Below are 12,291 nucleotides of genomic sequence, written 5' to 3'. Positions count from 1 at the left end.
CCTACGTTCATAATTCAAAACTACATCATTTAGGGTTTGTCGACACCGAGGCATCCTAAAAGCTAAGCTTTTATCATTTAGGGTTTGGCCACGCCGAGGCACCCTAAAAGCCTAAGATTTCATCATTTAGGTTCTTATCGACACGGAGGCACCCTAAAAGCCAAGGTTTTATCATTTAGGGTTTGTCGATGCCAAGGCACCCTAAAAGCCTAAGCTTTCATCATTTAGGTTCTTATCGACACCGAGGCACCCTAAAACCTATGGTTTAATGCAGCAAGAATAAAGGGGCAGTTGATCCTACTTAATTAAGTACTAAGATACCACGGCCCATGCATTAGTCGCAAGTACCCCATATGTCCTATTTTTAGCAAAGTCATGCTAAAATTCACGGAAAATTTCAGCATGACCTTTGTTGAAAATAGGACATATGGAGTACCCGAATTTGCCGGAACGGAAGTTAATCGACATTCCAGCAAACTCAAGGGCCTCTCGGGGTACCTGCAAATTCATCACAACACCCAGCAAACTAGCAAGATGATCATCATCTTTGCAAGTCATTACTTGTCAAACGCAGAAGTGCATAACACAAGCTCACCGACATAGACACACATAACAACCGCAAAACAGCATATACATTAAACATGTGCAGAGATCACTGGAAGTGCGTTATATCGACTAGAGGGGGGGTGAATAGGCGATTTTTATGGAAGTCTTCAAAACGTGAGAGTTATGAAGACAAACAGTGAAGATTATGCCTATTACTATGCAGCGGAAGTTAGATTACACTAGGGCAGCCATGGTCATGTATTCAATAGAGTGAAAGCGCAATGACAAACAGCTTCAGTGTAATAAGGATCAGGTAGGAAGAAGTTATGAAGCCGAATAGATCATACATTCATGTTGTGAAGACAAAAGATAAAGCAAGCATGCAATGGCTTCACAATGAATAACTGTAAATGAAGGGAAGTGAAGATGAAACCAGTGACACGTTGAAGACAATGATTTGTTGGACCAGTTCCAGTTGCTGTGACAACTGTACGTCTGGTTGGAGCGGCTAGGTATTTAAACCGAAGGACACACAGTCCCGGACACCCAGTCAAGGACACTTAGTCCAAGACACCCAGTCCTCACCGTTTTCTCCTTGAGCTAAGGTCACACAGACCTCGCCCAATCACTCTGGTAAGTCTTCAAGGTAGACTCCACAATTTCTCTTGGATGCTCAGAACGCGACGCCTAACCGTCTGGAGGATGCACAGTCCTCAAGTGTAATAAGTCTTCAAATCACACAGACACGAAGACATAAGTGATGCCCAATTTACTCTGGCTCTGGGTGGTTAGGGCTTTTCTCCTCACTGGGAATTTTTCTTTCAAAGGCTTCGAGGTGGGTTGCTCTCAAACGACAAAAGCCGTGCGCTAAAATCTGAGCAGCCAACCATTTAAGGTTGTGGGGGGTGGACTATTTATAGCCACTTGGCAACCCGACCTGATCTGTCCGAAATGACCCTGGGTCACTAAGGAACTGACACGTGTACCAACGGTCGGATTTCGAACTCACACGGCAACTTTTACTTGGGCTACAAGTAAAGCTGACTTGTCTGACTCTGGACAAGATTTTCTCTCAAAGTCTTCGCTCGAAGACATAGGATTTGAATTTGGCATCACTTCAGTCATTCTGACTGGTTCTCTTCGACCCCACTTAACAGTACGGTGGTTCCTATGACACAACATGAATGAAAATAAAACTACGAAGGATCTAGGTCTTCGAGTTCCAAAAGCTTCATAGGGAGTCTTCTCATGTCATTGTCTTCAATATGAATATCTTCATAAACCACCATTGTCTTCAATGTCTTCGTACATTTTTAGGGGTCATCTCTGGTAGTGAAACCGAATCAATGAGGGACTTCTACCTGTGTTTTCCTGTAATTCTCGCAAACACATTAGTCCCTCAACTAGGTTTGTCGTCAATACTCCAAAACCAACTAGGGGTGGCACTAGATGCACTTACAATCTCCCCCTTTTTGGTGATTGATGACAAACTAGTTGAAGTTTTCAACGGGAAACATAATTTGCGAAATTGTAAAAGAATTGTCTTCATAAGTTGCAAGGGCTCCCCCTGAAGATGTGCATATAAGTAATTTGCTTCTTGAATGCAAATGCACATGGCAGGTTGTACTTGTGGAGATCCACTTCAACTTATGATAATCCACTATGCATGTGAAAGTATATGAAGATAATGACATGCATAATGGAAAATGGACGTCTGCAGAATGAGATGAGTGCGGAATTTATCGTCGCACATGTGGAATTTATCTTCGCATAACGGAGTGACAAGCAGGTAGCAGACGGCCATCAAGGCTAAGTGTTACAACTCAAGGAAGCAAATGTAGCAAAAACGGGAGTTGTAAGCACGAAGCAAAATGTAGCAAGATATGAAGGCACCCGCCCATAGTGACCCGCTTGAAGACTATTACCATCATATGCTTCTCCCCCTTTTGTCAGTGATGACCAAAAAGTTTTGAAGACATAGAGATTTCTACGCGTTCCCAGGCGCAGCTGGGTCGGTGGAGTTGTTTGGCGGCGGTACAGACGAGCTTGGTGCAGATTCGACGTGCGTTGAAGCAGGTGGAGATGATGTCGCGTCGTCTTCTTCTTCAATAATCCAGGCAGACACAGTGGCAGCAGAATAAGAGAACTCTGACTCTTCAAGTGATGGTGTGCTGCGCATCACCGCTCTTCTCGGAGGCGTGGAGTCAAATTTGAAGTGCTCTGTGAAGCCATCCTCATGCAGTTCAGCTTCAGGGCACATCATGGTGAGGCCCTTCCAAGTGCGGCGACAGGTCTCGTGTGTGACGAATGCATTCTTTGTTGCCATATTTCTGATGCGATTGACGTCTTGCATGATGCTTCTCATCTGCCTCTTGAGCCAGTCGTGATGCCTATCTTGCTTTTGGTGAAGAGCCACAAGAAGCTCTCTGTCATTGAGTGCACGAGCGCGCTTCTTGGGTCTCTTTGCAGCTATGCTGTTGGTGGCTTCAGTTGATGCAGGGGCACGTGTGGTGCCAGCCATTGGATACACTCGGGAGAGAGCTTCAACACCTTCAATATTTTGAGTGAAGCTCTGGTGTTCTGCATTCTGAAGACTTAGTGGTTGCTTGGCCGGCTCGGGATATATTGCTTCAGCAGATGTGTCCACATCTGGCAAAAATATCCTATGATTGCGGGATGAGGGTTGATAGGAGATTGCAGAGTGAAGCTTGATCAGCCTCATAACCCAAGGAGCATAAAACTTTAATCCAAACAGTTCTGAAGCAAATGCTTCAATGCACAGGATCTCTTCATTGCACCATCAATCGTTGCATATCGAGAGTGTCCCTTGACTGGCCAGAGAGTCCACCTTATGATGTGATATATTGTTCTGGGCAGGTACTCTAAGTCTTCAACGAAGAACCTAGTTGGATAGGGTGCATTTGGAGGAAATGGCTTCATCATTGAGAGCATCTGACTCATATCTGGCTCAGGACGCTGAAATATGCTCTCAATTGCTTCAGCATGGAGTTGGCACCCTTCTTCAAAGAATTCGCCAGGAGTGGGAAGGCCAGTAATCTCAATTAGGTCGAAAGCATTGGCTTCATGATGGATATTGCCTATCATCCACTCCAGGATCCATGTCTTCGGATCTCTGTTATAGCCTTTGATATGCAAAGTGGCATAGTACTGGAGCAGAAGCTCTTCGTTCCAGTGCTCTTCGTCAGTGATAAATGGCAGCAAACCCACTTGCTTGAAGCAATCCAGTGCTTCTTCCAGACCAGGCAGACCTGCAACAGCTTCAACCTCAAGGCGCTTGTGAGGAAAGATGCGGCCTTGGTTGTAGAGGATGCATGAATAATAGCTGCGCTGTTGATGGCTCCAGAACCTAGCTAATACAATCCGTTCCCTTGAATAAGGGTTCTTGGAGCGGTCGAAAAACGTGTTATCTGCCCTGAAGCCGTTGATGTTGAAGGAACCAGGAGCTGATGTAGGACCTGGGAACCTTGGTAGTCGTGGGATCGGCTTCTGGACCTGGGGCCTGTGCGCAATATGATAGTTGAATTGTGGTCCGGCAGCAGACTCAGGTACAGAATGTTCAGGAGCAGTAGCTTCGGTGTCTTCTGAAGCTGTTGTTGGGGAGGGCTCCACATTTGCTTCGGCGTTGTTTGTGGCAGCCTCAACATTTTCAGCTTCAGGCATGTTCTCCTTGAGAACTTCTTCTTGTTGGTGCGGGGGAGTTGGAGCTTGTGGTATTTCTGCTTGCTCTTCGGCTGATGCAGCCGGAATGTCTTCAGCAGCCTGAGCCCTTGGCCCTCTGCGAAGCCTATGGAGTGTAGGCGCTGGTGGAGTTGCAGTGGGATGGGGCTCATCTTCCTCATGTGGGCTATCTGCCCATGACGCATTTTGTGTGATTGGCGTCAATGGACGACCAATACTGATCTGTTCGCTTGTCTCAAGCTGAGGAAGGGCTGCATCACCTTGCACATTGTCTTGGGGATCAATGTCTTCAGCAGCATTGGGGTTGGCTGCTGGAATGTCTTCAGCGTGCGGAGCCTCTATGTAAGCAGGCTCATGTACTGTCAACTGACGATCTGCGTCAGGATAGCGGACGCAGAGTGGTTCAACTATCAGGGGCTCTGTGGGAGCAGCCCGAGATTTCTTTGTCTTGCGCTTCTTGATGATGGGTTCAGAAGGAGAGGCTTCAGAATGTTTTCTCTTCTTAGCTTTAGCCTCTGCAGTCCGTGTCTTCTTGTGCTGTGAGGCGGTTGATCGACTCTTTGGCTTCGAGCCAGTCGTTGCAGCGGGGAAGACAATCGGAGCATCAGGTTCTGACCTTGGCGCTTCAGGTTCGGTCACAGCCACCTTCTTTTTCTTCTTCGCGGCCATCCTGGGGTCAATGCCGGGACGTCCAAGCGCCTTGCGCTTTTCTGCCTCATTGTAGGCCTGCACGCAGTGATCAGCCAAAGTCTTCATGCGTTCTCGCGAGCCTTGAGCTTCAGCACGCGTCTTCAGGAAGCTCTCTTTCAGCTCATGCAACATAGTTTTGAAGCTTTTCACTTCTTGCACACTGAGCTTGGCCACGTGCTTCTTGAACTGAGCCTTTTCATAATCAATTTTCTACTTCAGTTCTACAATGCGCTGGGCTATTGCAAGTTCTGAAGCAATTGCACCTTGAAAGGCAACGCTGAGGCCTATGGGTAGCTGCAGATCATTGAAGCTTATGTCTGGTGTGTCAAACCATTCATCGATGAAGTTGTGGATGATGGCGACATCAAACAGAGGCAGATTGTTGAAGATTTCAGCCTCCTCCTTGCTCTTGATGAGCTGCTGAAGAGCATCATCTCTAAGATCTTCATCGCTTGAGAGATCAATGGCTTCGCAGCGCAGAATGTCAGCAGCTGTGAGCTCTTTGCCTGTGTGTGGCTGAGGCTTCTTGGCTTCTTGGAGCTTGGACACTCGTGATAAGTCTTCTGACTGCACACTGGCTTCAGGAGGCTTCACTCTTGCGATCTTGGGAGAAACGGCTGGCTTTGAAGCTTTTGGAGCTTTTGGCTTCTTCTGCTTTGGCTTCGGAGCAGCAGGGGCGTCATCTGACTCAGTATCTGTTGGAGGGTCATTCACAGCAGTCCCTTGGACTAGGATGCGAGTGATGAGGCCTGCAAGATTGGCATACGGCCCGATGATATTGGGATCGGCGTTGCGTGTGCCATCTGCCCTTGGTGAGGAGGGACCAGGGTTGAAGTCAAGCCCAAATTTCTTCTTGTTTATCTTTGCTGACTGTTGTGCAAACTGAAAGTAGCGCTTGAAGAGATTATCATCGCGACACCAGAGAAGTGATGACGGATGTGCATCAACTGGCTGTGGTCCTCTCACCATGCATGGATAGAAGCCTTGAGCAATGGCTTCGTCTCTGGACCTAGGTACGAGATTTTTGTATAATACATCTCCCCAAGGTCTCTTGATGGCGCACTTCTCCGCATATTCCTGAGTGACAAAGCGGTAGTGGAACCATTGCTCTGCCCAATATCTTCGAATCCATTGGATTCGTGTCTTGCGCTGACCATAGCTTTCTTCAGGATCAGTTTTGTACATTTCTGCCAATTCATCAGGCAAATCTTTGGACGTTTCACCACGTCGCTGTCTGCCTCCCTTCCTTTCTACTGTTTCTGAAGCCATGAATAACTTGGAAGGCTTCAAGATGTTCAAAGGCTTCAAAGGATTCCTTTTGCAAGAACTGGCTTCAGGCGAGTTGATGTGATGCTGCAAGTACTCTGCAAATGAATGCAGACTATGAGAACCAAAGGATTCTCCCACGGACATGTACCTGTGACAGCATTAAGGTGCGAGGGAAGGGGAAGAGGTCATATGCATTCTCAGAAGATTTTGAAGATAAATCGGTTTAGAAGACATTGACCTTATTATGCGAAGACATTCACTTATAGATAAGAAGTTGGTTCCAGATTTGTACGAACCCATAGATCAGTACAAGTGAGGAATCTAACTACTTTATGAAGCACAAGTGAATATACTAGGCATGTTATAAGATGCAGCGAGAGATTTAACTAGTGTGAAGAGAAACTTCTTATGGTAGAAAGTGACTGAACTGTAGGATCAAAAGAAGCTGTAAAAAGAGGTTTTATTTACCACACTTGGAACTGCTAGACGAAGTGAGAGTTGAGGCCGAGCAGTTCGATCCTTCGTGCCCTAACTTGGCGACGGAAGACACCTACGGCGACGGCGGAGAAAGTGATGTCCGCTGTCAGCGTGAAAACGGTGTCGGAGAGGTTGCGGCAGTGAAGCGCTTCGTCGCCGGCGTCGTCAAGTGCTAGCGGTGGCGCTAGGGTTCGTGCGAGGGTGGAACAAGGAGATAATGACCGCAGTGAATCGTATATTTATAGGGATAGAGGCGGCACTGCGCTATTACGCAGGTACCCCTGGCGGTTCGCATTTGAGGCACGCATGGCCAGTTAGATTATCGGGATTTGTTCCACGTCCCACGCGCGCCTAAATTATCGGGCGGTCGTTTCTGCTTCTCTGGATCTTATGTGGAGGAATGAGCATTAAAACTGACTTTTATGGTTGTCTCAATGTCTTCGGCTGACAAGGACACAGTGAAGACATTCGACAGTTTCAACAGAATGCATATGACTTGGAGAGATAGAGTTTGAGATAGAAAGCATAGAGAGGTTAGGGTCCGATCACATTCACTTAGTTCAAAAGATTCAACCAAGAAGACATAGCTATAAGTGAATGCTGTAGAGGACAGAACATCAGTACATATATATCCATATAATCAACGCAGTGAAGATAATCATGAAGACATACAGAGAATGAAGCCAAACCAATTGTGAAGACATTGAGAGGTGACGCCATGAGAGAAACACTTCAAAATGGAACGTTTGGTGGTGGCGTTACCCACCGTATAGGAAGTATTAGACCCAGACATGGCGCACAATTATCGTGGCGCTCCGAAGTCAAATTCCACATTAATGTATTCACACTTAGAATGTATGTCTTCATTGATTGAAGATATACGCTACTTCGTGTGTTGCACATCTAAGTCATCAATATGCATAAGTGTTAGGATGTGTGCCTGATCACAGGACATTTAAGGATTCCAAGATATTTAGCTCACACCGTAACTTGCAAAATCTCTTCTCATCCAAGGGCTTTGTGAAGATATCTGCCAATTGCTCTTCAGTGTTGACGTGTATGATATCAATGTCTTCCTTCACAACATGATATCTGAGAAAGTGATGACGAATTTCAATGTGCTTTGTCTTCGAGTGCTGAACTGGGTTGTTGGCAATCTTGATGGCGCTTTCATTGTCGCAGTAAAGTGGCACTTGCTTCAGATGAATGCCATAATCCTTGAGTGTTTGCTTCATCCACAGAAGCTGAGCGCAGCAAGATCCAGCAGCAATGTATTCAGATTCAGCAGTGGAGAGAGATACACAGTTCTGCTTCTTTGAAGACCAACATACAAGTGATCGTCCCAGGAAATGACATGTGCCTGATGTAGATTTGCGATCAACTTTGTCACCAGCATAATCAGCATCCGAAAATCCAACCAGATCAAACTCTGAGCCCTTTGGATACCATAATCCTAGAGTTGGGGTGTGAGACAAATATCGAAGAATTCGCTTCACAGCTAAGTGATGCGACTCCTTTGGTGTCGCTTGAAATCGAGCACACATGCAAACACTAAGCATGATATCTGGCCTAGATGCACATAAATAAAGCAAAGACCCAATCATGGAGCGGTATACCTTTTGATCGAACTCTTTACCATTGTCGTCGGGACCCAGATGATGCTTGGCTGGCATTGGTGTTGTGAAGCCTTTGCAGTCTTGCATACCGAACTTCTTCAGGCACTCTTTAAGATATTTCTCTTGAGATATGAAGATGTCGTTGCGTTGTTGTCGTATTTGAAGACCGAGAAAGAACCTCAGCTCCCCCATCATGGACATCTGATATTGCTCTTGCATCATGTATCCAAACTCTTCACTATACTTCTGATTGGTGTAGCCGAAGATAATGTCATCCACATATATTTGGCACACAAACAGTTCACCATCATATGTCTTCGTGAAAAGAGTGGGATCCAGGGAACCAGGTATGAAGCCTTTGCTTTTCAGAAAGTACTTGAGTGTACCATACCAGGCCCTAGGGGCTTGTTTGAGGCCATACAGTGCCTTGTTGAGCTTGTATACCATATCAGGATGTTTTGGATTTTCAAAGCCAGGTGGTTGTGCAACATACACTTCTTCTTCAATCTTGCCATTGAGAAAGGCACTTTTCACATCCATTTGATATAGAAGTATGTTATGATGATTTGCATAGGCCAGCAGTATGCGTATGGCTTCAAGCCTAGCCACAGGAGCAAATGTTTCATCGAAGTCAATGCCCTCCACTTGAGTATATCCTTGAGCAACTAGACGAGCTTTGTTTCTGACAACTTGACCATGCTCATCTTGCTTGTTGCGGTATATCCATTTGGTGCCTATTATGTTGTGCTTCCGTGGATCAGGACGCTTAACCAGTTCCCATACATTATTCAGCTCAAACTGTTGAAGCTCTTCTTGCATAGCTTGAATCCATTCAGGTTCCATGAAGGCTTCTTCAACTTTCTTGGGTTCTGATATTGAGACAAATGCGAAATGCCCACAGAAGTTCATTAGCTGAGTTGCCCTTGAACAAGTGAGTGGACCAGGTGCATTGATGCTGTCCAGTATTTTGTCAATTTGTACTTCATTTGCAACACGAGGGTGTGTGGGGTGAAGACTTTGCTCTTGCTGATCTATGTGGTCAGTTGAAGGTATATCTTCAGGCTGAGCATTGTCTTCATGTGGATCAGGTGCTGAGATGATAAGTTCTTCTTCAGGTTGAGCTTCAGAAGGTACAATTTCTCCAGTTCCCATAAGCTTGATTGATTCATTTGATGGAACTTCATCTAGCACATTTGGCAATTGCTCTCTTTGTGATCCATTGGTTTCATCAAATCGCACATCCACTATTTCAACCACTTTGTAGTGGAAGAGATTGAAGACTCTGTAGGAGTGCGAATCCTTTCCATATCCAAGCATGAAGCCTTCATGTGCCTTTGGAGCAAACTTTGAGGTGTGGTGTGGGTCCTTGATCCAGCATTTTGCGCCAAATACTCTGAAATAACTGACATTTGGCTTCTTGCCAGTTAGGAGTTCATAGGATGTCTTGTTCAGGAGCTTGTGAAGATAAACACGATTGATTGTATGGCATGCAGTATCAATGGCTTCAGTCCAGAATTTTCTTGGAGTTTTGTATTCATCTAGCATTGTTCTGGCCATCTCAATGAGTGTTCTGTTCTTGCGTTCGACGACGCCATTCTGCTGTGGCGTGTATGGAGCTGAGAATTCATGTGTGATGCCCAAGGTGTCCAGATATGTATCAAGGCCAGTATTCTTGAATTCGGTGCCATTGTCACTTCTGATGTGCTTTATCTTGGCGCCAAAATTGTTCATAGCTCGATTTGCGAAGCGTCTGAAGACATCCTGCACTTCAGTCTTGTAAAGGATTATGTGCACCCAAGTATATCTAGAATAATCATCAACAATTACGAAGCCATAGAGGCATGCAGAAGTAGTAAAAGTTGAGTAGTGAGTGGGACCGAAAAGATCCATGTGAAGCAGTTCGAAGGGTTGTGTAGTAGTCATGATTGTCTTCGAAGGATGTTTTGCCCTTGTCATCTTCCCTGCTTCACAAGCACCGCATAAGTGATCTTTCTTAAACTTGACGCCCTCGATGCCTATGACGTGCTTTTTCTTCGCAAGGGTGTGGAGGTTCCTCATGCCAGCATGCCCAAGCCTTCGATGCCAAAGCCAGCATTCTGAAGCTTTTGCAAGAAGACATACTGCAAGTTGTGGTCTTGCTAAGAAATCTACCACATACAAATCACCTTTCCTATACCCTTCAAACCCTAGAGATTTGTCAGATTCCATTAGCACCAGGCAGCGATATTTGCCAAACATTACAATCATATTCAAATCGCAAAGCATTGAGACAGACATTAAGTTGAAGCCAAGGGATTCAACAAGCATGACTTTATCCATGTGTTGATCCTTTGAGATTGCAACTCTACCTAGACCCAATACCTTACTATTACCAGTGTCAGCGAATGTAATGTGGCTCTTGTTGGATGGACGTAAAGTTGAGTCCATAAGAAGGCTTCTTCTGCCAGTCATGTGATTTGTACACCCACTGTCAATAATCCATTCTGAAGACTTTGAAGTCGCTGGTATCGTACCCTACAGTGCAGTTAGGGGGATAGGCTTCACGAAGAGTGTTGTGAAGCATAAACATTTGACGAACCAGTGGGTTATGAAAACTTAGATCCAGATTAGGACTAATGGGGAGAGTAGTATGCGATTCAGGAACGAAGTACATAATGATGCCATTTGGGCATTTTATCTTGCGCCCCACAAGATTTTTATGGTCCCTAGCAATAGCATCAGAAGATTTTGTTTTTGTGCTGGAGACCTTTCCCTGCAAAGGAGAGTTAACCTTTCTTAACCACCCGCATCTTCAAGGGTGGCTTAGAAGCTATAAGTCTAAGTGCAGCATCTGAGAATTTTGGCTTTGAAACCTTAGCAAACAGTCTAGAAGGTGGACAATAATACTCATAGGAATAAGCAGAATAATTTTTGGTCATATGAACATGACGGTTCGACGAACCACTCTCATATTCATATGCCTGAGTATGGTTCCCCTACAAAACATTTGCGTTCGTGCGACTCAGGTGAGTCCCCTGTTTGTATGAAGCATTTGGACCATATGAAGCCTTTGGTCTGAGGTTTGTCTTCTTCAAGTGAGGTGTCATGAAGACATTCACAGGAAGATTTTCCAGACATGTTTTTGGAACCCAGATCTTCTTCATAGGCGGTCCATTCCTGCAGTTAGTACCAATGTACCTGGCAAACACTTTATCATTCTGATTCTTAAACAGTTTATAGTTTGCATCAAAGGATTCATCAATGATAATTGGGTTAGCACAAGTGAAGCCAGACAGATTGGATGGATCTGCTGAGGATTCCTTTGCAGCAACCCATGTGGTTTTGGGGTACTGCTCAGGTTTCCAGTAAGACCCATCTGCATTAATTTTCCTCACGAACCCAACACCCTCTTTCCTAGGGTTTCGGTTCAGAATCTGCTTCTTAAGGACATCACATAATGTCTGATGCCCTTTCAGACTTTTGTACATCCCTGTTTCAAGCAATGTCTTCAACCTAGCATTCTCATCAGCAATAGCAGTGGTATCCTCAGCAGAGGGGTTAGTTACCACGTCAACAGTTGAAGATATTGAAACGGTAGTAGCAGTGGAACATTCAGCAACAGAAGCAGCATTATCACGCTCAATACATTTAAGACATGGTGGTTCAAATCCTTCCTGAGCGGGACTGATCTGTTCAGCGCGAAGTGACTCGTTTTCCTTTTGAAGATCTTCATGAGCCACCCTCAATTTCTCAAGTTCTTGCTTCCTTTGAAGATAATCATAGGAAAGCTTTTCATGAGTTGTTGAGAGAGTATCATAACGATCTTCAAGTTCCTTATACTTAACGTGAAGGTTTTTTATGTCTTCAATTAAGGATTCAGATCGAGTCATTTCAGCACCCAACAGATCATCGCTTCTGTCTAACAATTTTTGAATATGTTCCATAGCTTTCTGTTGTTCAGTTGCAATTTTAGCAAGTGTTTTGTAGCTAGGTTTTGAATCACATTCAGAGTCAT

This window comes from Triticum urartu, chromosome 3 (assembly GCF_003073215.2).
Source record: "Triticum urartu cultivar G1812 chromosome 3, Tu2.1, whole genome shotgun sequence".
NCBI lineage: Eukaryota > Viridiplantae > Streptophyta > Magnoliopsida > Poales > Poaceae > Triticum > Triticum urartu.
Note: the sequence above shows the minus strand (reverse complement) of the source record.